Source organism: Pseudophryne corroboree, chromosome 11 (assembly GCF_028390025.1).
Source record: "Pseudophryne corroboree isolate aPseCor3 chromosome 11, aPseCor3.hap2, whole genome shotgun sequence".
NCBI classification, from domain to species: domain Eukaryota; kingdom Metazoa; phylum Chordata; class Amphibia; order Anura; family Myobatrachidae; genus Pseudophryne; species Pseudophryne corroboree.
In genome coordinates this window covers 167,053,106-167,080,981 of record NC_086454.1, presented here as the reverse complement: position 1 = coordinate 167,080,981, position 27,876 = coordinate 167,053,106, and the positions used below count along the sequence as shown (strand labels likewise).

Here is a 27,876-nt window from a genome sequence, read left to right as displayed (position 1 = left end):
TAAGCTCATCGGTGGAGTGCATGAATACTTGAAAACATCATAGACACATATATCACAAAATCTCTTCAAATACATATCAGAAGCCAGTGGGAGTGTCATCCTTTGGCTGATGAAGATTTTTCTCTACATTGCTCAGTGACTTTTGTCTCAAATCAAGCAATATGGCATAACTAAGATATGCAAGGGCAAATTAATCAGTTATTATATTGCTGCTCAAACATAGAGGGCACTAGGTGTTACTAGAAGAAGAAGAAGATATGTGCTCCCCTCTCATTAGTGCACACTGAAGTAAAAAAAATGGAGAATTTCTAAAGACCAGAGCACAAGTAATGGATTCTTATTGCATCTTTTCTTATTTCCAAATATTTGACATACTTCTGATTTGATAAGTTTAAAAATGAGTTTAAACAAAGGACACCACTGAAGATGATGGAATTTATATGAATTTTAAATGAAGATTTGCAATACTCATACATTGAATGAAAATGGAGCTTTGAACAAAAGGATAATAAACAATGTTAGCTCCCACGAGATATGAACTCAGATTACTAGATTCAAAGTCCAGGTTGCTAACAATTACACCATGGAACCCTCACCTGAGCAATGGCATCTACTGAAGTGCGCTCATCTTTTAAATGCAAAGAAAAGAAATTCAATACTTTATATATATATTATTTCAAGTTTCTAATAAGCTCAGGGATGCAATAGGTATTATGTAGAATATTTGTCCAAACCCAATGATAATATATAAAAAGTAACCTATTTTTTAAAGGAGAAGATAGATACTAGAAACCTAAATGCCTAGGACCAATTTCAGTTGGAGCATCACCCCTTATGTTATCCTAGCATTGAATTGACAGTTTTTCTGTATTTCCATATTTGCATATCAGCCACTTACAATTGTTTCAAGCTTTATAACAGAGGACTGCCTTTTTTATAGACCAAGGATGAAAGTCTCTTGTGAGTTAAGTCTGATAATGACATCACAATTTGTAAATTAAGCTATAGTATGATTACAGAGTGTAGACTGAATAAAAAGTGCTTTCCTATGGATTGAAGTTTGTATTTTCTTAAGCTTTGCATTCCAAAATGGGCTAGCATTCTTTATTTCCAATGGGCACATTAAGCTACTTCCCCAATATATATTTTTTTGTGTTAAAAGTTATTCATACACAACTTGGTAAAACATACTAAATTTAATACATAATGGATTACATCCTGGATTATCTTTTTCAACAATCTGTAAATTTACAATTAAAAATTGTGTATTAGATTTTTTAGATTGATTTTGCTTAGATTTGCATATACTCCTTGTCTAAATTGTCTATTTTTATACTATTAGTAGATGCCTTAATCTTTGTTATTATCCTATCTAATATTTATTTTTATTTTGTAATGTGGAAAGAAACTGGAGCATTTTTATGATACCCATGCTTCAAGTGACTCTATTGCTTAAGCTTTTTTTTAAAAAATGAAATGCTATAAAAACAAAATATGATCTGTGCTTTGAGGTACATTTGCCAGTTTTGTGTTTGCTTGCAGTGATATCTGTGGCCGGTTAGCTCAGTTGGTTAGAGCGTGGTGCTAATAACGCCAAGGTCACGGGTTCGATCCCCGTATGGGCCATTTGCTTTTCTTGATGGACAAGAATGGAATAAGCTCATCGGTGGAGTGCATGAATACTTGAAAACATCATAGACACATATATCACAAAATCTCTTCAAATACATATAAGAAGCCAGTGGGAGTGTCATCCTTTGGCTGATGAAGATTTTTCTCTACATGGCTCAGTGACTTTTGTCTCAAATCAAGCAATATGGCATAACTAAGATATGCAAGGGCAAATTAATTAGTTATTATATTGCTGCTCAAACATAGAGGGCACTAGGTGTTACTAGAAGAAGAAGAAGATATGTGCTCCCCTCTCATTAGTGCACACTGAAGTAAAAAAAAATGGAGAATTTCTAAAGACCAGAGCACAAGTAATGGATCTCTGCATTCTTATTGCATCTTTTCTTATTTCCAAATATTTGACATACTTCTGATTTGATAAGTTTAAAAATGAGTTTAAACAAAGGACACCACTGAAGATGATGGAATTTATATGAATTTTAAATGAAGATTTGCAATACTCATACATTGAATGAAAATGGAGCTTTGAACAATAGGAAAATAAACAATGTTAGCTCCCACGAGATATGAATTCAGATTACTAGATTCAAAGTCAAGGGTGCTAACAATTACACCATGGAACCCTCACCTGAGCAATGGCATCTACTGAAGTGCGCTCATCTTTTAAATGCAAAGAAAAGAAATTCAATACTTTATATATATTATTTCAAGTTTCTAATAAGCTCAGGGATGCAATAGGTATTATGTAGAATATTTGTCCAAACCCAATGATAATATATAAAAAGTAACCTATTTTTTAAAGGAGAAGATAGATACTAGAAACCTAAATGCCTAGGACCAATTTCAGTTGGAGCATCACCCCTTATGTTATCCTAGCATTGAATTGACAGTTTTTCTGTATTTCCATATTTGCATATCAGCCACTTACAATTGTTTCAAGCTTTATAACAGAGGACTGCCTTTTTTATAGACCAAGGATGAAAGTCTCTTGTGAGTTAAGTCTGATAATGACATCACAATTTGTAAATTAAGCTATAGTATGATTACAGAGTGTAGACTGAATAAAAAGTGCTTTCCTATGGATTGAAGTTTGTATTTTCTTAAGCTTTGCATTCCAAAATGGGCTAGCATTCTTTATTTCCAATGGGCACATTAAGCTACTTCCCCAATATATATTTTTTTGTGTTAAAAGTTATTCATACACAACTTGGTAAAACATACTAAATTTAATACATAATGGATTACATCCTGGATTATCTTTTTCAACAATCTGTAAATTTACAATTAAAAATTGTGTATTAGATTTTTTAGATTTATTTTGCTTAGATTTGCATATACTCCTTGTCTAAATTGTCTATTTTTATACTATTAGTAGATGCCTTAATCTTTGTTATTATCCTATCTAATATTTATTTTTATTTTGTAATGTGGAAAGAAACTGGAGCATTTTTATGATACCCATGCTTCAAGTGACTCTATGGCTTAAGATTTTTTTTGAAAAATGAAATGCTATAAAAACAAAATATGATCTGTGCTTTGAGGTACATTTGCCAGTTTTGTGTTTGCTTGCAGTGATATCTGTGGCTGGTTAGCTCGGTTGATTAGAGCGTGGTGCTAATAATGCCAAGGTCACGGGTTCGATCCCCGTATGGGCCATTTGCTTTTCTTGATGGACAAGAATGGAATAAGCTCATCGGTGGAGTGCATGAATACTTGAAAACATCATAGACACATATATCACAAAATCTTTTCAAATACATATTAGAAGCCAGTGGGAGTGTCATGCTTTGGCTGATGAAGATTTTTCTCTACATGGCTCAGTGACTTTTGTCTCAAATCAAGCAATATGGCATAACTAAGATATGCAAGGGCAAATTAATTAGTTATTATATTGCTGCTCAAACATAGAGGGCACTAGGTGTTACTAGAAGAAGAAGAAGATATGTGCTCCCCTCTCATTAGTGCACACTGAAGTAAAAAAAAAAATGGAGAATTTCTAAAGACCAGAGCACAAGTAATGGATCTCTGCATTCTTATTGCATCTTTTCTTATTTCCAAATATTTGACATACTTCTGATTTGATAAGTTTAAAAATGAGTTTAAACAAAGGACACCACTGAAGATGATGGAATTTATATGAATTTTAAATGAAGATTTGCAATACTCATACATTGAATGAAAATGGAGCTTTGAACAATAGGAAAATAAACAATGTTCGCTCCCACGAGATATGAATTCAGATTACTAGATTCAAAGTCAAGGGTGCTAACAATTACACCATGGAACCCTCACCTGAGCAATGGCATCTACTGAAGTGCGCTCATCTTTTAAATGCAAAGAAAAGAAATTCAATACTTTATATATATTATTTCAAGTTTTTAATAAGCTCAGGGATGCAATAGGTATTATGTAGAATATTTGTCCAAACCCAATGATAATATATAAAAAGTAACCTATTTTTTAAAGGAGAAGATAGATACTAGAAACCTAAATGCCTAGGACCAATTTCAGTTGGAGCATCACCCCTTATGTTATCCTAGCATTGAATTGACAGTTTTTCAGTATTTCCATATTTGCATATCAGCCACTTACAATTGTTTCAAGCTTTATAACAGAGGACTGCCTTTTTTATAGACCAAGGATGAAAGTCTCTTGTGAGTTAAGTCTGATAATGACATCACAATTTGTAAATTAAGCTATAGTATGATTACAGAGTGTAGACTGAATAAAAAGTGCTTTCCTATGGATTGAAGTTTGTATTTTCTTAAGCTTTGCATTCCAAAATGGGCTAGCATTCTTTATTTCCAATGGGCACATTAAGTTACTTCCCCAATATATATTTTTTTGTGTTAAAAGTTATTCAAACACAACTTGGTAAAACATACTAAATTTAATACATAATGGATTACATCCTGGGATTATCTTTTTCAACAATCTGTAAATTTACAATTAAAAATTGTGTATTAGATTTTTTAGATTGATTTTGCTTAGATTTGCATATACTCCTTGAATAAATTGTCTATTTTTATACTATTAGTAGATGCCTTAATCTTTGTTATTATCCTATCTAATATTTATTTTTATTTTGTAATGTGGAAAGAAACTGGAGCATTTTTATGATACCCATGCTTCAAGTGACTCTATGGCTTAAGCTTTTTTTTGAAAAATGAAATGCTATAAAAACAAAATCAGATCTGTGCTTTGAGGTACATTTGCCAGTTTTGTGTTTGCTTGCAGTAACATCTGTGGCCGGTTAGCTCAGTTGGTTAGAGCGTGGTGCTAATAACGCCAAGGTCACGGGTTCGATCCCCGTATGGGCCATTTGCTTTTCTTGATGGACAAGAATGGAATAAGCTCATCGGTGGAGTGCATGAATACTTGAAAACATCATAGACACATATATCACAAAATCTCTTCAAATACATATCAGAAGCCAGTGGGAGTGTCATCCTTTGGCTGATGAAGATTTTTCTCTACATTGCTCAGTGACTTTTGTCTCAAATCAAGCAATATGGCATAACTAAGATATGCAAGGGCAAATTAATCAGTTATTATATTGCTGCTCAAACATAGAGGGCACTAGGTGTTACTAGAAGAAGAAGAAGATATGTGCTCCCCTCTCATTAGTGCACACTGAAGTAAAAAAAATGGAGAATTTCTAAAGACCAGAGCACAAGTAATGGATTCTTATTGCATCTTTTCTTATTTCCAAATATTTGACATACTTCTGATTTGATAAGTTTAAAAATGAGTTTAAACAAAGGACACCACTGAAGATGATGGAATTTATATGAATTTTAAATGAAGATTTGCAATACTCATACATTGAATGAAAATGGAGCTTTGAACAAAAGGAAAATAAACAATGTTAGCTCCCACGAGATATGAACTCAGATTACTAGATTCAAAGTCCAGGTTGCTAACAATTACACCATGGAACCCTCACCTGAGCAATGGCATCTACTGAAGTGCGCTCATCTTTTAAATGCAAAGAAAAGAAATTCAATACTTTATATATATTATTTCAAGTTTCTAATAAGCTCAGGGATGCAATAGGTATTATGTAGAATATTTGTCCAAACCCAATGATAATATATAAAAAGTAACCTATTTTTTAAATGAGAAGATAGATACTAGAAACCTAAATGCCTAGGACCAATTTCAGTTGGAGCATCACCCTTTATGTTATCCTAGCATTGAATTGACAGTTTTTCTGTATTTCCATATTTGCATATCAGCCACTTACAATTGTTTCAAGCTTTATAACAGAGGATTGCCTTTTTTATAGAACAAGGATGAAAGTCTCTTGTGAGTTAAGTCTGATAATGACATCACAATTTGTAAATTAAGCTATAGTATGATTACAGAGTGTAGACTGAATAAAAAGTGCTTTCCTATGGATTGAAGTTTGTATTTTCTTAAGCTTTGCATTCCAAAATGGGCTAGCATTATTTATTTCCAATGGGCACATTAAGCTTCTTCCCCAATATATATTTTTTTGTGTTAAAAGTTATTCATACACAACTTGGTAAAACATACTAAATTTAATACATAATGGATTACATCCTGGGATTATCTTTTTCAACAATCTGTAAATTTACAATTAAAAATTGTGTATTAGATTTTTTTAGATTGATTTTGCTTAGATTTGCATATACTCCTAGTCTAAATTGTCTATTTTTATACTATTACTAGATGCCTTAATCTTTGTAATTATCCTATCTAATATTTATTTTTATTTTGTAATGTGGAAAGAAACTGGAGCATTTTTATGATACCCATGCTTCAAGTGACTCTATGGCTTAAGCTTTTTTTTGAAAAATGAAATGCTATAAAAACAAAATATGATCTGTGCTTTGAGATATATTTGCCAGTTTTGTGTTTGCTTGCAGTAATATCTGTGGTCGGTTAGCGCAGTTGGTTAGAACATGGTGCTAATAATGCCAAGGTCACGGGTTCGATCCCAGTATGGGCCATTTGCTTTTCTTGATGGACAAGAATGGAATAAGCTCATCGGTGGAGTGCATGAATACTTGAAAACATCATAGACACATATATCACAAAATCTCTTCAAATACATATCAGAAGCCAGTGGGAGTGTCATCCTTTGGCTGATGAAGATTTTTCTCTACGTGGCTCAGTGACTTTTGTCTCAAATCAAGCAATATGGCATAACTAAGATATGCAAGCGCAAATTAATCAGTTATTATATTGCTGCTCAAACATAAAGGGCACTAGGTGTTACTAGAAGAAGAAGAAGATATGTGCTCCCCTCTCATTGGTGCACACTGAAGTAAAAAAAATGGAGAATTTCTAAAGACCAGAGCACAAGTAATGGATCTCTGCATTCTTATTGCATCTTTTCTTATTTCCAAATATTTGACATACTTCTGATTTGATAAGTTTAAAAATGAGTTTAAACAAAGAACACCACTGAAGATGATGGAATTTATATGAATTTTAAATGAAGATTTGCAATACTCATACATTGAATGAAAATGGAGCTTTGAACAAAAGGAAAATAAACAATGTTAGCTCCCATGAGATATGAACTCAGATTACTAGATTCAAAGTCCAGGGTGCTAACAATTACACCATGGAACCCTCACCTGAGCAATGACATCCACTGAAGTGCGCTCATCTTTTAAATGCAAAGAAAAGAAATTCAATACTTTATATATATTATTTCAAGTTTCTAATAAGCTCAGGGATGCAATAGGTATTATGTAGAATATTTGTCCAAAACCAATGATAATATATAAAAAGTAACCTATTTTTTAAAGGAGAAGATAGATACTAGAAGCCTAAATGCCTAGGACCAATTTCCGTTGGAGCATCACCCCTTATGTTATCCTAGCATTGAATTGACAGTTTTTCTGTATTTCCATTTTTGCATATCAGCCACTTACAATTGTTTCAAGCTTTATAACAGAGGACTGCCTTTTTATAGACCAAGGATGAAAGTCTCTTGTGAGTTAAGTCTGATAATGACATCACAATTTGTAAATTAAGCTATAGTATGATTACAGAGTGTAGACTGAATAAAAAGTGCTTTCCTATGGATTGAAGTTTGTATTTTCTTAAGCTTTGCATTCCAAAATGGGCTAGCATTCTTTATTTCCAATAGGCACATTAAGCTACTTCCCCAATATTTATTTTTTTGTGTTAAAAGTTATTCATACACAACTTGGTAAAACATACTAAATTTAATACATAATGGATTACATCCTGGATTATCTTTTTCAACAATCTGTAAATTTACAATTAAAAATTGTGTATTAGATTTTTTAGATTGATTTTGCTTAGATTTGCATATACTCCTTGTCTAAATTGTCTATTTTTATACTATTAGTAGATGCCTTAATCTTTGTTATTATCCTATCTAATATTATTTTTTATTTTGTAATGTGGAAAGAAACTGGAGCATTTTTATGATACCCATGCTTCAAGTGACTCTATGGCTTAAGCTTTTTTTTTGAAAAATGAAATGCTATAAAAACAAAATATGATCTGTGCTTTGAGGTACATTTGCCAGTTTTGTGTTTGCTTGCAGTGATATCTGTGGCCGGTTAGCTCAGTTGGTTAGAGCGATTTTTCTCTACATGGCTCAGTGACTTTTGTCTCAAATCAAGCAATATGGCATAAGTAAGATATGCAAGGGCAAATTAAACAGTTATATTGCTGCTCAAACATAGAGGGCACTAGGTGTTACTAGAAGAAGAAGAAGATATGTGCTCCCCTCTCATTAGTGCACACTGAAGTAAAAGAAAATGGAGAATTTCTAAAGAGCAGAGCACAAGTAATGGATCTCTGCATTCTTATTGCATCTTTTCTTATTTCCAAATATTTGACATACTTCTGATTTGATAAGTTTAAAAATGAGTTTAAACAAAGGACACCACTGAAGATGATGGAATTTATATGAATTTTAAATGAAGATTTGCAATACTCATACATTGAATGAAAATGGAGCTTTGAACAAAAGGAAAATAAACAATGTTAGCTCCCACGAGATATGAACTCAGATTACTAGATTCAAAGTCCAGGGTGCTAACAATTACACCATGGAACCCTCACCTGAGCAATGGCATCTACTGAAGTGCGCTCATCTTTTAAATGCAAAGAAAAGAAATTCAATACTTTATATATATTATTTCAAGTTTCTAATACGCTCAGGGATGCAATAGGTATTATGTAGAATATTTGTCCAAACCCAATGATAATATATAAAAAGTAACCTATTTTTTAAAGGAGAAGATAGATACTAGAAACCTAAATGCCTAGGACCAATTTCAGTTGGAGCATCACCCCTTATGTTATCCTAGCATTGAATTGACAGTTTTTCTGTATTTCCATATTTGCATATCAGCCACTTACAATTGTTTCAAGCTTTATAACAGAGGACTGCCTTTTTTATAGACCAAGGATGAAAGTCTCTTGTGAGTTAAGTCTGATAATGACATCACAATTTGTAAATTAAGCTATAGTATGATTACAGAGTGTAGACTGAATAAAAAGTGCTTCCCTATGGATTGAAGTTTGTATTTTCTTAAGCTTTGCATTCCAAAATGGGCTAGCATTCTTTATTTCCAATGGGCACATTAAGCTACTTCCCCAATATATATTTTTTTGTGTTAAAAGTTATTTATACACAACTTGGTAAAACATACTAAATTTAATACATAATGGATTACATCCTGGATTATCTTTTTCAACAATCTGTAAATTTACAATTAAAAATTGTGTATTAGATTTTTTAGATTGATTTTGCTTAGATTTGCATATACTCCTTGTCTAAATTGTCTATTTTTATACTATTAGTAGATGCCTTAATCTTTGTTATTATCCTATCTAATATTTATTTTTATTTTGTAATGTGGAAAGAAACTGGAGCATTTTTATGATACCCATGCTTCAAGTGACTCTATGGCTTAAGATTTTTTTTGAAAAATGAAATGCTATAAAAACAAAATATGATCTTTGCTTTGAGGTACATTTGCCAGTTTTGTGTTTGCTTGCAGTGATATCTGTGGCCGGTTAGCTCAGTTGGTTAGAGCGTGGTGCTAATAACGCCAAGGTCACGGGTTCGATCCCCGTATGAGCCATTTGCTTTTCTTGATGGACAAGAATGGAATAAGCTCATCGGTGGAGTGCATGAATACTTGAAAACATCATAGACACATATATCACAAAATCTCTTCAAATACATATCAGAAGCCAGTGGGAGTGTCATCCTTTGGCTGATGAAGATTTTTCTCTACATGGCTCAGTGACTTTTGTCTCAAATCAAGCAATATGGCATAACTAAGATATGCAAGGGCAAATTAATTAGTTATTATATTGCTGCTCAAACATAGAGGGCACTAGGTGTTACTAGAAGAAGAAGATATGTGCTCCCCTCTCATTAGTGCACACTGAAGTAAAAAAAAATGGAGAATTTCTAAAGACCAGAGCACAAGTAATGGATCTCTGCATTCTTATTGCATCTTTTCTTATTTCCAAATATTTGACATACTTCTGATTTGATAAGTTTAAAAATGAGTTTAAACAAAGGACACCACTGAACATGATGGAATTTGTATGAATTTTAAATGAAGATTTGCAATACTCATACATTGAATGAAAATGGAGCTTTGAACAATAGGAAAATAAACAATGTTAGCTCCCACGAGATATGAATTCAGATTACTAGATTCAAAGTCCAGGGTGCTAACAATTACACCATGGAACCCTCACCTGAGCAATGGCATCTACTGAAGTGCGCTCATCTTTTAAATGCAAAGAAAAGAAATTCAATACTTTATATATATTATTTCAAGTTTCTAATAAGCTCAGGGATGCAATAGGTATTATGTAGAATATTTGTCCAAACCCAATGATAATATATAAAAAGTAACCTATTTTTTAAAGGAGAAGATAGATACTAGAAACCTTAATGCCTAGGACCAATTTCAGTTGGAGCATCACCCCTTATGTTATCCTAGCATTGAATTGACAGTTTTTCAGTATTTCCATATTTGCATATCAGCCACTTACAATTGTTTCAAGCTTTATAACAGAGGACTGCCTTTTTTATAGACCAAGGATGAAAGTCTCTTGTGAGTTAAGTCTGATAATGACATCACAATTTGTAAATTAAGCTATAGTATGATTACAGAGTGTAGACTGAATAAAAAGTGCTTTCCTATGGATTGAAGTTTGTATTTTCTTAAGCTTTGCATTCCAAAATGGGCTAGCATTCTTTATTTCCAATGGGCACATTAAGCTACTTCCCCAATATATATTTTTTTGTGTTAAAAGTTATTCAAACACAACTTGGTAAAACATACTAAATTTAATACATAATGGATTACATCCTGGGATTATCTTTTTTAACAATCTGTAAATTTACAATTAAAAATTGTGTATTAGATTTTTTAGATTGATTTTGCTTAGATTTGCATGTACTCCTTGAATAAATTGTCTATTTTTATACTATTAGTAGATGCCTTAATCTTTGTTATTATCCTATCTAATATTTATTTTTATTTTGTAATGTGGAAAGAAACTGGAGCATTTTTATGATACCCATGCTTCAAGTGACTCTATGGCTTAAGCTTTTTTTTGAAAAATGAAATGCTATAAAAACAAAATATGATCTGTGCTTTGAGGTACATTTGCCAGTTTTGTGTTTGCTTGCAGTAACATCTGTGGCCGATTAGCTCAGTTGGTTGGAGCGTGGTGCTAATAACGCCAAGGTCACGGGTTCGATCCCTGTATGGGCCATTTACTTTTCTTGATGGACAAGAATGGAATAAGCTCATCGGTGGAGTGCATGAATACTTGAAAACATCATAGACACATATATCACAAAATCTCTTCAAATACATATCAGAAGCCAGTGGGAGTGTCATCCTTTGGCTGATGAAGATTTTTCTCTACATGGCTCAGTGACTTTTGTCTCAAATCAAGCAATATGGCATAACTACGATATGCAAGGGCAAATTAATCAGTTATTATATTGCTGCTCAAACATAGAGGGCACTAGGTGTTACTAGAAGAAGAAGAAGATATGTGCTCCCCTCTCATTAGTGCACACTGAAGTAAAAAAAATGGAGAATTTCTAAAGACCAGAGCACAAGTAATGGATTCTTATTGCATCTTTTCTTATTTCCAAATATTTGACATACTTCTGATTTGATAAGTTTAAAAATGAGTTTAAACAAAGGACACCACTGAAGATGATGGAATTTATATGAATTTTAAATGAAGATTTGCAATACTCATACATTGAATGAAAATGGAGCTTTGAACAAAAGGAAAATAAACAATGTTAGCTCCCACGAGATATGAACTCAGATTACTAGATTCAAAGTCCAGGGTGCTAACAATTACACCATGGAACCCTCACCTGAGCAATGGCATCTACTGAAGTGCGCTCATCTTTTAAATGCAAAAAAAAGAAATTCAATACTTTATATATATTATTTCAAGTTTCTAATAAGCTCAGGGATGCAATAGGTATTATGTAGAATATTTGTCCAAACCCAATGATAATATATAAAAAGTAACCTATTTTTTAAAGGAGAAGATAGATACTAGAAACCTAAATGCCTAGGACCAATTTCAGTTGGAGCATCACCCCTTATGTTATCCTAGCATTGAATTGACAGTTTTTCTGTATTTCCATATTTGCATATCAGCCACTTACAATTGTTTCAAGCTTTATAACAGAGGACTGCCTTTTTTATAGACCAAGGATGAAAGTTTCTTGTGAGTTAAGTCTGATAATGACATCACAATTTGTAAATTAAGCTATAGTATGATTACAGAGTGTAGACTGAATAAAAAGTGCTTTCCTATGGATTGAAGTTTGTATTTTCTTAAGCTTTGCATTCCAAAATGGGCTAGCATTCTTTATTTCCAATAGGCACATTAAGCTACTTCCCCAATATTTATTTTTTTGTGTTAAAAGTTATTCATACACAACTTGGTAAAACATACTAAATTTAATACATAATGGATTACATCCTGGATTATCTTTTTCAACAATCTGTAAATTTACAATTAAAAATTGTGTATTAGATTTTTTAGATTGATTTTGCTTAGATTTGCATATACTCCTTGTCTAAATTGTCTATTTTTATACTATTAGTAGATGCCTTAATCTTTGTTATTATCCTATCTAATATTATTTTTTATTTTGTAATGTGGAAAGAAACTGGAGCATTTTTATGATACCCATGCTTCAAGTGACTCTATGGCTTAAGCTTTGTTTTTGAAAAATGAAATGCTATAAAAACAAAATATGATCTGTGCTTTGAGGTACATTTGCCAGTTTTGTGTTTGCTTGCAGTGATATCTGTGGCCGGTTAGCTCAGTTGGTTAGAGCGATTTTTCTCTACATGGCTCAGTGACTTTTGTCTCAAATCAAGCAATATGGCATAAGTAAGATATGCAAGGGCAAATTAAACAGTTATATTGCTGCTCAAACATAGAGGGCACTAGGTGTTACTAGAAGAAGAAGAAGATATGTGCTCCCCTCTCATTAGTGCACACTGAAGTAAAAAAAAATGGAGAATTTCTAAAGACCAGAGCACAAGTAATGGATCTCTGCATTCTTATTGCATATTTTCTTATTTCCAAATATTTGACATACTTCTGATTTGATAAGTTTAAAAATGAGTTTAAACAAAGGACACCACTGAAGATGATGGAATTTATATGAATTTTAAATGAAGATTTGCAATACTCATACATTGAATGAAAATGGAGCTATGAACAAAAGGAAAATAAACAATGTTAGATCCCACGAGATATGAACTCAGATTACTAGATTCAAAGTCCAGGGTGCTAACAATTACACCATGGAACCCTCACCTGAGCAATGGCATCTACTGAAGTGCGCTCATCTTTTAAATGCAAAGAAAAGAAATTCAATACTTTATATATATTATTTCAAGTTTCTAATAAGCTCAGGGATGCAATAGGTATTATGTAGAATATTTGTCCAAACCCAATGATAATATATAAAAAGTAACCTATTTTTTAAAGGAGAAGATAGATACTAGAAACCTAAATGCCTAGGACCAATTTCAGTTGGAGCATCACCCCTTATGTTATCCTAGCATTGAATTGACAGTTTTTCTGTATTTCCATATTTGCATATCAGCCACTTACAATTGTTTCAAGCTTTATAACAGAGGACTGCCTTTTTTATAGACCAAGGATGAAAGTCTCTTGTGAGTTAAGTCTGATAATGACATCACAATTTGTAAATTAAGCTATAGTATGATTACAGAGTGTAGACTGAATAAAAAGTGCTTTCCTATGGATTGAAGTTTGTATTTTCTTAAGCTTTGCATTCCAAAATGGGCTAGCATTCTTTATTTCCAATGGGCACATTAAGCTACTTCCCCAATATATATTTTTTTGTGTTAAAAGTTATTCATACACAACTTGGTAAAACATACTAAATTTAATACATAATGGATTACATCCTGGGATTATCTTTTTCAACAATCTGTAAATTTACAATTAAAAATTGTGTATTAGATTTTTTAGATTGATTTTGCTTAGATTTGCATATACTCCTTGTCTAAATTGTCTATTTTTATACTATTACTAGATGCCTTAATCTTTGTTATTATCCTATCTAATATTTATTTTTATTTTGTAATGTGGAAAGAAACTGGAGCATTTTTATGATACCCATGCTTCAAGTGACTCTATGGCTTAAGCTTTTTTTTGAAAAATGAAATGCTATAAAAACAAAATATGATCTGTGCTTTGAGGTACATTTGCCAGTTTTGTGTTTGCTAGCAGTAATATCTGTGGCCGGTTAGCTCAGTTGGTTAGAGCGTGGTGATAATTACGCCAAGATCACGGGTTTGATCCCCGTATGGGCCATTTGCTTTTCTTGATGGACAAGAATGGAATAAGCTCATCGGTGGAGTGCATGAATACTTGAAAACATCATAGACACATATATCACAAAATCTCTTCAAATACATATCAGAAGCCAGTGGGAGTGTCATCCTTTGGCTGATGAAGATTTTTCTCTACATGGCTCAGTGACTTTTGTCTCAAATCAAGCAATATGGCATAACTAAGATATGCAAGGGCAAATTAATCAGTTATTATATTGCTGCTCAAACATAGAGGGCACTAGGTGTTACTAGAAGAAGAAGAAGATATGTGCTCCCCTCTCATTAGTGCACACTGAAGTAAAAAAAAATGGAGAATTTCCAAAGACCAGAGCACAAGTAATGGATCTCTGCATTCTTATTGCATCTTTTCTTATTTCCAAATATTTGACATACTTCTGATTTGCTAAGTTTAAAAATGAGTTTAAACAAAGGACACCACTGAAGATGATGGAATTTATATGAATTTTAAATGAAGATTTGCAATACTCATACATTGAATGAAAATGGAGCTTTGAACAATAGGAAAATAAACAATGTTAGCTCCCACAAGATATGAATTCAGATTACTAGATTCAAAGTCAAGGGTGCTAACAATTACACCATGGAACCCTCACCAGAGCAATGGCATCTACTGAAGTGCGCTCATCTTTTAAATGCAAAGAAAAGAAATTCAATACTTTATATATATATTATTTCAAGTTTCTAATAAGCTCAGGGATGCAATAGGTATTATGTAGAATATTTGTCCAAACCCAATGATAATATATAAAAAGTAACCTATTTTTTAAAGGAGAAGATAGATACTAGAAACCTAAATGCCTAGGACCAATTTCAGTTGGAGCATCACCCCTTATGTTATCCTAGCATTGAATTGACAGTTTTTCTGTATTTCCATATTTGCATATCAGCCACTTACAATTGTTTCAAGCTTTATAACAGAGGACTGCCTTTTTTATAGACCAAGGATGAAAGTCTCTTGTGAGTTAAGTCTGATAATGACATCACAATTTGTAAATTAAGCTATAGAATGATTACAGAGTGTAGACTGAATAAAAAGTGCTTTCCTATGGATTGAAGTTTGTATTTTCTTAAGCTTTGCATTCCAAAATGGGCTAGCATTCTTTATTTCCAATGGGCACATTAAGCTACTTCCCCAATATATATTTTTTTGTGTTAAAAGTTATTCATACACAACTTGGTAAAACATACTAAATTTAATACATAATGGATTACATCCTGGATTATCTTTTTCAACAATCTGTAAATTTACAATTAAAAATTGTGTATTAGATTTTTTAGATTGATTTTGCTTAGATTTGCATATACTCCTTGTCTAAATTGTCTATTTTTATACTATTAGTAGATGCCTTAATCTTTGTTATTATCCTATCTAATATTTATTTTTATTTTGTAATGTGGAAAGAAACTGGAGCATTTTTATGATACCCATGCTTCAAGTGACTCTATGGCTTAAGCTTTTTTTTGAAAAATGAAATGCTATAAAAACAAAATATGATCTGTGCTTTGAGGTACATTTGCCAGTTTTGTGTTTGCTTGCAGTGATATCTGTGGCTGGTTAGCTCGGTTGGTTAGAGCGTGGTGCTAATAACGCCAAGGTCACGGGTTCGATCCCCGTATGGGCCATTTGCTTTTCTTGATGGACAAGAATGGAATAAGCTCATCGGTGGAGTGCATGAATACTTGAAAACATCATAGACACATATACCACAAAATCTCTTCAAATACATATCAGAAGCCAGTGGGAGTGTCATCCTTTGGCTGATGAAGATTTTTCTCTACATGGCTCAGTGACTTTTGTCTCAAATCAAGCAATATGGCATAACTAAGATATGCAAGGGCAAATTAATTAGTTATTATATTGCTGCTCAAACATAGAGGGCACTAGGTGTTACTAGAAGAAGAAGAAGATATGTGCTCCCCTCTCATTAGTGCACACTGAAGTAAAAAAAATTGAGAATTTCTAAAGACCAGAGCACAAGTAATGGATCTCTGCATTCTTATTGCATCTTTTCTGATTTCCAAATATTTGACATACTTCTGATTTGATAAGTTTAAAAATTAGTTTAAACAAAAGACACCACTGAAAATGATGGACTTTATATGAATTTTAAATGAAGATTTGCAATACTCATACATTGAATGAAAATGGAGCTTTGAACAAAAGGAAAATAAACAATGTTAGCTCCCACGAGATATGAACTCAGATTACTAGATTCAAAGTCAAGGGTGCTAACAATTACACCATGGAACCCTCACCAGAGCAATGGCATCTACTGAAGTGCGCTCATCTTTTAAATGCAAAGAAAAGAAATTCAATACTTTATATATATATTATTTCAAGTTTCTAATAAGCTCAGGGATGCAATAGGTATTATGTAGAATATTTGTCCAAACCCAATGATAATATATAAAAAGTAACCTATTTTTTAAAGGAGAAGATAGATACTAGAAACCTAAATGCCTAGGACCAATTTCAGTTGGAGCATCACCCCTTATGTTATCCTAGCATTGAATTGACAGTTTTTCTGTATTTCCATATTTGCATATCAGCCACTTACAATTGTTTCAAGCTTTATAACAGAGGACTGCCTTTTTTATAGACCAAGGATGAAAGTCTCTTGTGAGTTAAGTCTGATAATGACATCACAATTTGTAAATTAAGATATAGTATGATTACAGAGTGTAGACTGAATAAAAAGTGCTTTCCTATGGATTGAAGTTTGTATTTTCTTAAGCTTTGCATTCCAAAATGGGCTAGCATTCTTTATTTCCAATGGGCACATTAAGCTACTTCCCCAATATATATTTTTTTGTGTTAAAAGTTATTCATACACAACTTGGTAAAACATACTAAATTTAATACATAATGGATTACATCCTGGGATTATCTTTTTCAACAATCTGTAAATTTACAATTAAAAATTGTGTATTAGATTTTTTAGATTGATTTTGCTTAGATTTGCATATACTCCTTGTCTAAATTGTCTATTTTTATACTATTAGTAGATGCCTTAATCTTTGTTATTATCCTATCTAATATTTATTTTTATTTTGTAATGTGGAAAGAAACTGGAGCATTTTTATGATACCCATGCTTCAAGTGACTCTATGGCTTAAGCTTTTTTTTGAAAAATGAAATGCTATAAAAACAAAATATGATCTGTGCTTTGAGGTACATTTGCCAGTTTTGTGTTTGCTTGCAGTAATATCTGTTGCCGGTTAGCTCAGCTGGTTAGAGCGTGGTGCTAATAACGCCAAGGTCACGGGTTTGATCCCCGTATGGGCCATTTGCTTTTCTTGATGGACAAGAATGGAATAAGCTCATCGGTGGAGTGCATGAATACTTGAAAACATCATAGACACATATATCACAAAATCTCTTCAAATACATATCAGAAGCCAGTGGGAGTGTCATCCTTTGGCTGATGAAGATTTTTCTCTACATGGCTCAGTGACTTTTGTCTCAAATCAAGCAATATGGCATAACTAAGACATGCAAGGGCAAATTAATCAGTTATTATATTGCTGCTCAAACATAGAGGGCACTAGGTGTTACTAGAAGAAGAAGAAGATATGTGCTCCCCTCTCATTAGTGCACACTGAAGTAAAAAAAAATGGAGAATTTCCAAAGACCAGAGCACAAGTAATGGATCTCTGCATTCTTATTGCATCTTTTCTTATTTCCAAATATTTGACATACTTCTGATTTGCTAAGTTTAAAAATGAGTTTAAACAAAGGACACCACTGAAGAAGATGGAATTTATATGAATTTTAAATGAAGATTTGCAATACTCATACATTGAATGAAAATGGAGCTTTGAACAAAAGGAAAATAAACAATGTTAGCTCCCACGAGATATGAACTCAGATTACTAGATTCAAAGTCCAGGGTGCTAACAATTACACCATGGAACCCTCACCTGAGCAATGGCATCTACTGAAGTGCGCTCATCTTTTAAATGCAAAGAAAAGAAATTCAATACTTTATATATATTATTTCAAGTTTCTAATAAGCTCAGGGATGCAATAGGTATTATGTAGAATATTTGTCCAAACCCAATGATAATATATAAAAAGTAACCTATTTTTTAAAGGAGAAGATAGATACTAGAAACCTAAATGCCTAGGACCAATTTCAGTTGGAGCATCACCCCTTATGTTATCCTAGCATTGAATTGACAGTTTTTCTGTATTTCCATATTTGCATATCAGCCACTTACAATTGTTTCAAGCTTTATAACAGAGGACTGCCTTTTTTATAGACCAAGGATGAAAGTCTCTTGTGAGTTAAGTCTGATAATGACATCACAATTTGTAAATTAAGCTATAGTATGATTACAGAGTGTAGACTGAATAAAAAGTGCTTTCCTATGGATTGAAGTTTGTATTTTCTTAAGCTTTGCATTCCAAAATGGGCTAGCATTCTTTATTTCCAATGGGCACATTAAGCTACTTCCCCAATATATATTTTTTTGTGTTAAAAGTTATTCATACACAACTTGGTAAAACATACTAAATTTAATACATAATGGATTACATCCTGGATTATCTTTTTCAACAATCTGTAAATTTACAATTAAAAATTGTGTATTAGATTTTTTAGATTGATTTTGCTTAGATTTGCATATACTCCTTGTCTAAATTGTCTATTTTTATACTATTAGTAGATGCCTTAATCTTTGTTATTATCCTATCTAATATTTATTTTTATTTTGTAATGTGGAAAGAAACTGGAGCATTTTTATGATACCCATGCTTCAAGTGACTCTATTGCTTAAGCTTTTTTTAAAAAAATGAAATGCTATAAAAACAAAATATGATCTGTGCTTTGAGGTACATTTGCCAGTTTTGTGTTTGCTTGCAGTGATATCTGTGGCCGGTTAGCTCAGTTGGTTAGAGCGTGGTGCTAATAACGCCAAGGTCACGGGTTCGATCCCCGTATGGGCCATTTGCTTTTCTTGATGGACAAGAATGGAATAAGCTCATCGGTGGAGTTCATGAATACTTGAAAACATCATAGACACATATATCACAAAATCTCTTCAAATACATATAAGAAGCCAGTGGGAGTGTCATCCTTTGGCTGATGAAGATTTTTCTCTACATGGCTCAGTGACTTTTGTCTCAAATCAAGCAATATGGCATAACTAAGATATGCAAGGGCAAATTAATTAGTTATTATATTGCTGCTCAAACATAGAGGGCACTAGGTGTTACTAGAAGAAGAAGAAGATATGTGCTCCCCTCTCATTAGTGCACACTGAAGTAAAAAAAAATGGAGAATTTCTAAAGACCAGAGCACAAGTAATGGATCTCTGCATTCTTATTGCATCTTTTCTTATTTCCAAATATTTGACATACTTCTGATTTGATAAGTTTAAAAATGAGTTTAAACAAAGGACACCACTGAAGATGATGGAATTTCTATGAATTTTAAATGAAGATTTGCAATACTCATACATTGAATGAAAATGGAGCTTTGAACAATAGGAAAATAAACAATGTTAGCTCCCACGAGATATGAATTCAGATTACTAGATTCAAAGTCAAGGGTGCTAACAATTACACCATGGAACCCTCACCTGAGCAATGGCATCTACTGAAGTGCGCTCATCTTTTAAATGCAAAGAAAAGAAATTCAATACTTTATATATATTATTTCAAGTTTCTAATAAGCTCAGGGATGCAATAGGTATTATGTAGAATATTTGTCCAAACCCAATGATAATATATAAAAAGTAACCTATTTTTTAAAGGAGAAGATAGATACTAGAAACCTAAATGCCTAGGACCAATTTCAGTTGGAGCATCACCCCTTATGTTATCCTAGCATTGAATTGACAGTTTTTCTGTATTTCCATATTTGCATATCAGCCACTTACAATTGTTTCAAGCTTTATAACAGAGGACTGCCTTTTTTATAGACCAAGGATGAAAGTCTCTTGTGAGTTAAGTCTGATAATGACATCACAATTTGTAAATTAAGCTATAGTATGATTACAGAGTGTAGACTGAATAAAAAGTGCTTTCCTATGGATTGAAGTTTGTATTTTCTTAAGCTTTGCATTCCAAAATGGGCTAGCATTCTTTATTTCCAATGGGCACATTAAGCTACTTCCCCAATATATATTTTTTTGTGTTAAAAGTTATTCATACACAACTTGGTAAAACATACTAAATTTAATACATAATGGATTACATCCTGGATTATCTTTTTCAACAATCTGTAAATTTACAATTAAAAATTGTGTATTAGATTTTTTAGATTGATTTTGCTTAGATTTGCATATACTCCTTGTCTAAATTGTCTATTTTTATACTATTAGTAGATGCCTTAATCTTTGTTATTATCCTATCTAATATTTATTTTTATTTTGTAATGTGGAAAGAAACTGGAGCATTTTTATGATACCCATGCTTCAAGTGACTCTATGGCTTAAGATTTTTTTTGAAAAATGAAATGGTATAAAAACAAAATATGATCTGTGCTTTGAGGTACATTTGCCAGTTTTGTGTTTGCTTGCAGTGATATCTGTGGCTGGTTAGCTCGGTTGATTAGAGCGTGGTGCTAATAACGCCAAGGTCACGGGTTCGATCCCCGTATGGGCCATTTGCTTTTCTTGATGGACAAGAATGGAATAAGCTCATCGGTGGAGTGCATGAATACTTGAAAACATCATAGACACATATATCACAAAATCTTTTCAAATACATATCAGAAGCCAGTGGGAGTGTCATGCTTTGGCTGATGAAGATTTTTCTCTACATGGCTCAGTGACTTTTGTCTCAAATCAAGCAATATGGCATAGCTAAGATATGCAAGGGCAAATTAATTAGTTATTATATTGCTGCTCAAACATAGAGGGCACTAGGTGTTACTAGAAGAAGAAGAAGATATGTGCTCCCCTCTCATTAGTGCACACTGAAGTAAAAAAAAAAATGGAGAATTTCTAAAGACCAGAGCACAAGTAATGGATCTCGGCATTCTTATTGCATCTTTTCTTATTTCCAAATATTTGACATACTTCTGATTTGATAAGTTTAAAAATGAGTTTAAACAAAGGACACCACTGAAGATGATGGAATTTATATGAATTTTAAATGAAGATTTGCAATACTCATACATTGAATGAAAATGGAGCTTTGAACAATAGGAAAATAAACAATGTTCGCTCCCACGAGATATGAATTCAGATTACTAGATTCAAAGTCAAGGGTGCTAACAATTACACCATGGAACCCTCACCTGAGCAATGGCATCTACTGAAGTGCGCTCATCTTTTAAATGCAAAGAAAAGAAATTCAATACTTTATATATATTATTTCAAGTTTTTAATAAGCTCAGGGATGCAATAGGTATTATGTAGAATATTTGTCCAAACCCAATGATAATATATAAAAAGTAACCTATTTTTTAAAGGAGAAGATAGATACTAGAAACCTAAATGCCTAGGACCAATTTCAGTTGGAGCATCACCCCTTATGTTATCCTAGCATTGAATTGACAGTTTTTCAGTATTTCCATATTTGCATATCAGCCACTTACAATTGTTTCAAGCTTTATAACAGAGGACTGCCTTTTTTATAGACCAAGGATGAAAGTCTCTTGTGAGTTAAGTCTGATAATGACATCACAATTTGTAAATTAAGCTATAGTATGATTACAGAGTGTAGACTGAATAAAAAGTGCTTTCCTATGGATTGAAGTTTGTATTTTCTTAAGCTTTGCATTCCAAAATGGGCTAGCATTCTTTATTTCCAATGGGCACATTAAGTTACTTCCCCAATATATATTTTTTTGTGTTAAAAGTTATTCAAACACAACTTGGTAAAACATACTAAATTTAATACATAATGGATTACATCCTGGGATTATCTTTTTCAACAATCTGTAAATTTACAATTAAAAATTGTGTATTAGATTTTTTAGATTGATTTTGCTTAGATTTGCATATACTCCTTGAATAAATAGTCTATTTTTATACTATTAGTAGATGCCTTAATCTTTGTTATTATCCTATCTAATATTTATTTTTATTTTGTAATGTGGAAAGAAACTGGAGCATTTTTATGATACCCATGCTTCAAGTGACTCTATGGCTTAAGCTTTTTTTTGAAAAATGAAATGCTATAAAAACAAAATCAGATCTGTGCTTTGAGGTACATTTGCCAGTTTTGTGTTTGCTTGCAGTAACATCTGTGGCCGGTTAGCTCAGTTGGTTAGAGCGTGGTGCTAATAACGCCAAGGTCACGGGTTCGATCCCCGTATGGGCAATTTGCTTTTCTTGATGGACAAGAATGGAATAAGCTCATCGGTGGAGTGCATGAATACTTGAAAACATCATAGACACATATATCACAAAATCTCTTCAAATACATATCAGAAGCCAGTGGGAGTGTCATCCTTTGGCTGATGAAGATTTTTCTCTACATTGCTCAGTGACTTTTGTCTCAAATCAAGCAATATGGCATAACTAAGATATGCAAGGGCAAATTAATCAGTTATTATATTGCTGCTCAAACATAGAGGGCACTAGGTGTTACTAGAAGAAGAAGAAGAAGATATGTGCTCCCCTCTCATTAGTGCACACTGAAGTAAAAAAAATGGAGAATTTCTAAAGACCAGAGCACAAGTAATGGATTCTTATTGCATCTTTTCTTATTTCCAAATATTTGACATACTTCTGATTTGATAAGTTTAAAAATGAGTTTAAACAAAGGACACCACTGAAGATGATGGAATTTATATGAATTTTAAATGAAGATTTGCAATACTCATACATTGAATGAAAATGGAGCTTTGAACAAAAGGATAATAAACAATGTTAGCTCCCACGAGATATGAACTCAGATTACTAGATTCAAAGTCCAGGTTGCTAACAATTACACCATGGAACCCTCACCTGAGCAATGGCATCTACTGAAGTGCGCTCATCTTTTAAATGCAAAGAAAAGAAATTCAATACTTTATATATATTATTTCAAGTTTCTAATAAGCTCAGGGATGCAATAGGTATTATGTAGAATATTTGTCCAAACCCAATGATAATATATAAAAAGTAACCTATTTTTTAAATGAGAAGATAGATACTAGAAACCTAAATGCCTAGGACCAATTTCAGTTGGAGCATCACCCTTTATGTTATCCTAGCATTGAATTGACAGTTTTTCTGTATTTCCATATTTGCATATCAGCCACTTACAATTGTTTCAAGCTTTATAACAGAGGATTGCCTTTTTTATAGAACAAGGATGAAAGTCTCTTGTGAGTTAAGTCTGATAATGACATCACAATTTGTAAATTAAGCTATAGTATGATTACAGAGTGTAGACTGAATAAAAAGTGCTTTCCTATGGATTGAAGTTTGTATTTTCTTAAGCTTTGCATTCCAAAATGGGCTAGCATTATTTATTTCCAATGGGCACATTAAGCTTCTTCCCCAATATATATTTTTTTGTGTTAAAAGTTATTCATAAACAACTTGGTAAAACATACTAAATTTAATACATAATGGATTACATCCTGGGATTATCTTTTTCAACAATCTGTAAATTTACAATTAAAAATTGTGTATTAGATTTTTTAGATTGATTTTGCTTAGATTTGCATATACTCCTAGTCTAAATTGTCTATTTTTATACTATTACTAGATGCCTTAATCTTTGTAATTATCCTATCTAATATTTATTTTTATTTTGTAATGTGGAAAGAAACTGGAGCATTTTTATGATACCCATGCTTCAAGTGACTCTATGGCTTAAGCTTTTTTTGAAAAATGAAATGCTATAAAAACAAAATATGATCTGTGCTTTGAGATATATTTGCCAGTTTTGTGTTTGCTTGCAGTAATATCTGTGGCCGGTTAGCGCAGTTGGTTAGAGCATGGTGCTAATAACGCCAAGGTCACGGGTTCGATCCCCGTATGGGCCATTTGCTTTTCTTGATGGACAAGAATGGAATAAGCTCATCGGTGGAGTGCATGAATACTTGAAAACATCATAGACACATATATCACAAAATCTCTTCAAATACATATCAGAAGCCAGTGGGAGTGTCATCCTTTGGCTGATGAAGATTTTTCTCTACGTGGCTCAGTGACTTTTGTCTCAAATCAAGCAATATGGCATAACTAAGATATGCAAGGGCAAATTAATCAGTTATTATATTGCTGCTCAAACATAGAGGGCACTAGGTGTTACTAGAAGAAGAAGAAGATATGTGCTCCCCTCTCATTGGTGCACACTGAAGTAAAAAAAAATGGAGAATTTCTAAAGACCAGAGCACAAGTAATGGATCTCTGCATTCTTATTGCATCTTTTCTTATTTCCAAATATTTGACATACTTCTGATTTGATAAGTTTAAAAATGAGTTTAAACAAAGAACACCACTGAAGATGATGGAATTTATATGAATTTTAAATGAAGATTTGCAATACTCATACATTGAATGAAAATGGAGCTTTGAACAAAAGGAAAATAAACAATGTTAGCTCCCACGAGATATGAACTCAGATTACTAGATTCAAAGTCCAGGGTGCTAACAATTACACCATGGAACCCTCACCTGAGCAATGGCATCTACTGAAGTGCGCTCATCTTTTAAATGCAAAGAAAAGAAATTCAATACTTTATATATATTATTTCAAGTTTCTAATACGCTCAGGGATGCAATAGGTATTATGTAGAATATTTGTCCAAACCCAATGATAATATATAAAAAGTAACCTATTTTTTAAAGGAGAAGATAGATACTAGAAACCTAAATGCCTAGGACCAATTTCAGTTGGAGCATCACCCCTTATGTTATCCTAGCATTGAATTGACAGTTTTTCTGTATTTCCATATTTGCATATCAGCCACTTACAATTGTTTCAAGCTTTATAACAGAGGACTGCCTTTTTTATAGACCAAGGATGAAAGTCTCTTGTGAGTTAAGTCTGATAATGACATCACAATTTGTAAATTAAGCTATAGTATGATTACAGAGTGTAGACTGAATAAAAAGTGCTTTCCTATGGATTGAAGTTTGTATTTTCTTAAGCTTTGCATTCCAAAATGGGCTAGCATTCTTTATTTCCAATGGGCACATTAAGCTATTTCCCCAATATATATTTTTTTGTGTTAAAAGTTATTTATACACAACTTGGTAAAACATACTAAATTTAATACATAATGGATTACATCCTGGATTATCTTTTTCAACAATCTGTAAATTTACAATTAAAAATTGTGTATTAGATTTTTTAGATTGATTTTGCTTAGATTTGCATATACTCCTTGTCTAAATTGTCTATTTTTATACTATTAGTAGATGCCTTAATCTTTGTTATTATCCTATCTAATATTTATTTTTATTTTGTAATGTGGAAAGAAACTGGAGCATTTTTATGATACCCATGCTTCAAGTGACTCTATGGCTTAAGATTTTTTTTGAAAAATGAAATGCTATAAAAACAAAATATGATCTGTGCTTTGAGGTACATTTGCCAGTTTTGTGTTTGCTTGCAGTGATATCTGTGGCCGGTTAGCTCAGTTGGTTAGAGCGTGGTGCTAATAACGCCAAGGTCACGGGTTCGATCCCCGTATGGGCCATTTGCTTTTCTTGATGGACAAGAATGGAATAAGCTCATCGGTGGAGTGCATGAATACTTGAAAACATCATAGACACATATATCACAAAATCTCTTCAAATACATATCAGAAGCCAGTGGGAGTGTCATCCTTTGGCTGATGAAGATTTTTCTCTACATGGCTCAGTGACTTTTGTCTCAAATCAAGCAATATGGCATAACTAAGATATGCAAGGGCAAATTAATTAGTTATTATATTGCTGCTCAAACATAGAGGGCACTAGGTGTTACTAGAAGAAGAAGATATGTGCTCCCCTCTCATTAGTGCACACTGAAGTAAAAAAAAATGGAGAATTTCTAAAGACCAGAGCACAAGTAATGGATCTCTGCATTCTTATTGCATCTTTTCTTATTTCCAAATATTTGACATACTTCTGATTTGATAAGTTTAAAAATGAGTTTAAACAAAGGACACCACTGAACATGATGGAATTTGTATGAATTTTAAATGAAGATTTGCAATACTCATACATTGAATGAAAATGGAGCTTTGAACAATAGGAAAATAAACAATGTTAGCTCCCACGAGATATGAATTCAGATTACTAGATTCAAAGTCAAGGGTGCTAACAATTACACCATGGAACCCTCACCTGAGCAATGGCATCTACTGAAGTGCGCTCATCTTTTAAATGCAAAGAAAAGAAATTCAATACTTTATATATATTATTTCAAGTTTCTAATAAGCTCAGGGATGCAATAGGTATTATGTAGAATATTTGTCCAAACCCAATGATAATATATAAAAAGTAACCTATTTTTTAAAGGAGAAGATAGATACTAGAAACCTTAATGCCTAGGACCAATTTCAGTTGGAGCATCACCCCTTATGTTATCCTAGCATTGAATTGACAGTTTTTTAGTATTTCCATATTTGCATATCAGCCACTTACAATTGTTTCAAGCTTTATAACAGAGGACTGCCTTTTTTATAGACCAAGGATGAAAGTCTCTTGTGAGTTAAGTCTGATAATGACATCACAATTTGTAAATTAAGCTATAGTATGATTACAGAGTGTAGACTGAATAAAAAGTGCTTTCCTATGGATTGAAGTTTGTATTTTCTTAAGCTTTGTATTCCAAAATGGGCTAGCATTCTTTATTTCCAATGGGCACATTAAGTTACTTCCCCAATATATATTTTTTTGTGTTAAAAGTTATTCAAACACAACTTGGTAAAACATACTAAATTTAATACATAATGGATTACATCCTGGGATTATCTTTTTCAACAATCTGTAAATTTACAATTAAAAATTGTGTATTAGATTTTTTAGATTGATTTTGCTTAGATTTGCATATACTCCTTGAATAAATTGTCTATTTTTATACTATTAGTAGATGCCTTAATCTTTGTTATTATCCTATCTAATATTTATTTTTATTTTGTAATGTGGAAAGAAACTGGAGCATTTTTATGATACCCATGCTTCAAGTGACTCTATGGCTTAAGCTTTTTTTTGAAAAATGAAATGCTATAAAAACAAAATATGATCTGTGCTTTGAGATATATTTGCCAGTTTTGTGTTTGTTTGCAGTAATATCTGTGGCCGGTTAGCGCAGTTGGTTAGAGCGTGGTGCTAATAACGCCAAGGTCACGGGTACGATCCCCGTATGGGCCATTTGCTTTTCTTGATGGACAAGAATGGAATAAGCTCATCGGTGGAGTGCATGAATACTTGA

General features: G+C 32.6%; 14 non-coding genes across 14 annotated transcripts; all 14 read left to right on the top strand.

Annotated features, from left to right (window-relative positions):
- Positions 1 to 1,552: 1,552 nt before the first annotated feature.
- TRNAI-AAU (transfer RNA isoleucine (anticodon AAU)) lies at positions 1,553 to 1,626 on the top strand. The gene has a single exon. It is a non-coding gene; the product is annotated as a tRNA-Ile (tRNA).
- Positions 1,627 to 3,214: 1,588 nt separating this feature from the next.
- TRNAI-AAU (transfer RNA isoleucine (anticodon AAU)) lies at positions 3,215 to 3,288 on the top strand. The gene has a single exon. It is a non-coding gene; the product is annotated as a tRNA-Ile (tRNA).
- Positions 3,289 to 4,879: 1,591 nt separating this feature from the next.
- TRNAI-AAU (transfer RNA isoleucine (anticodon AAU)) lies at positions 4,880 to 4,953 on the top strand. The gene has a single exon. It is a non-coding gene; the product is annotated as a tRNA-Ile (tRNA).
- A 4,710-nt stretch (positions 4,954 to 9,663) lies between these two features.
- Positions 9,664 to 9,737, top strand: TRNAI-AAU (transfer RNA isoleucine (anticodon AAU)). The gene has a single exon. It is a non-coding gene; the product is annotated as a tRNA-Ile (tRNA).
- Positions 9,738 to 11,323: 1,586 nt separating this feature from the next.
- Positions 11,324 to 11,397, top strand: TRNAI-AAU (transfer RNA isoleucine (anticodon AAU)). Its single transcript has one exon. It is a non-coding gene; the product is annotated as a tRNA-Ile (tRNA).
- A 3,049-nt stretch (positions 11,398 to 14,446) lies between these two features.
- TRNAI-AAU (transfer RNA isoleucine (anticodon AAU)) lies at positions 14,447 to 14,520 on the top strand. Its single transcript has one exon. It is a non-coding gene; the product is annotated as a tRNA-Ile (tRNA).
- A 1,590-nt stretch (positions 14,521 to 16,110) lies between these two features.
- TRNAI-AAU (transfer RNA isoleucine (anticodon AAU)) lies at positions 16,111 to 16,184 on the top strand. The gene has a single exon. It is a non-coding gene; the product is annotated as a tRNA-Ile (tRNA).
- A 1,590-nt stretch (positions 16,185 to 17,774) lies between these two features.
- Positions 17,775 to 17,848, top strand: TRNAI-AAU (transfer RNA isoleucine (anticodon AAU)). The gene has a single exon. It is a non-coding gene; the product is annotated as a tRNA-Ile (tRNA).
- A 1,588-nt stretch (positions 17,849 to 19,436) lies between these two features.
- On the top strand, positions 19,437 to 19,510 carry TRNAI-AAU (transfer RNA isoleucine (anticodon AAU)). Its single transcript has one exon. It is a non-coding gene; the product is annotated as a tRNA-Ile (tRNA).
- Positions 19,511 to 21,098: 1,588 nt separating this feature from the next.
- TRNAI-AAU (transfer RNA isoleucine (anticodon AAU)) lies at positions 21,099 to 21,172 on the top strand. The gene has a single exon. It is a non-coding gene; the product is annotated as a tRNA-Ile (tRNA).
- Positions 21,173 to 22,763: 1,591 nt separating this feature from the next.
- On the top strand, positions 22,764 to 22,837 carry TRNAI-AAU (transfer RNA isoleucine (anticodon AAU)). Its single transcript has one exon. It is a non-coding gene; the product is annotated as a tRNA-Ile (tRNA).
- A 1,582-nt stretch (positions 22,838 to 24,419) lies between these two features.
- TRNAI-AAU (transfer RNA isoleucine (anticodon AAU)) lies at positions 24,420 to 24,493 on the top strand. The gene has a single exon. It is a non-coding gene; the product is annotated as a tRNA-Ile (tRNA).
- Positions 24,494 to 26,081: 1,588 nt separating this feature from the next.
- TRNAI-AAU (transfer RNA isoleucine (anticodon AAU)) lies at positions 26,082 to 26,155 on the top strand. Its single transcript has one exon. It is a non-coding gene; the product is annotated as a tRNA-Ile (tRNA).
- A 1,586-nt stretch (positions 26,156 to 27,741) lies between these two features.
- Positions 27,742 to 27,815, top strand: TRNAI-AAU (transfer RNA isoleucine (anticodon AAU)). Its single transcript has one exon. It is a non-coding gene; the product is annotated as a tRNA-Ile (tRNA).
- The last annotated feature ends 61 nt before the right edge of the window (positions 27,816 to 27,876 follow it).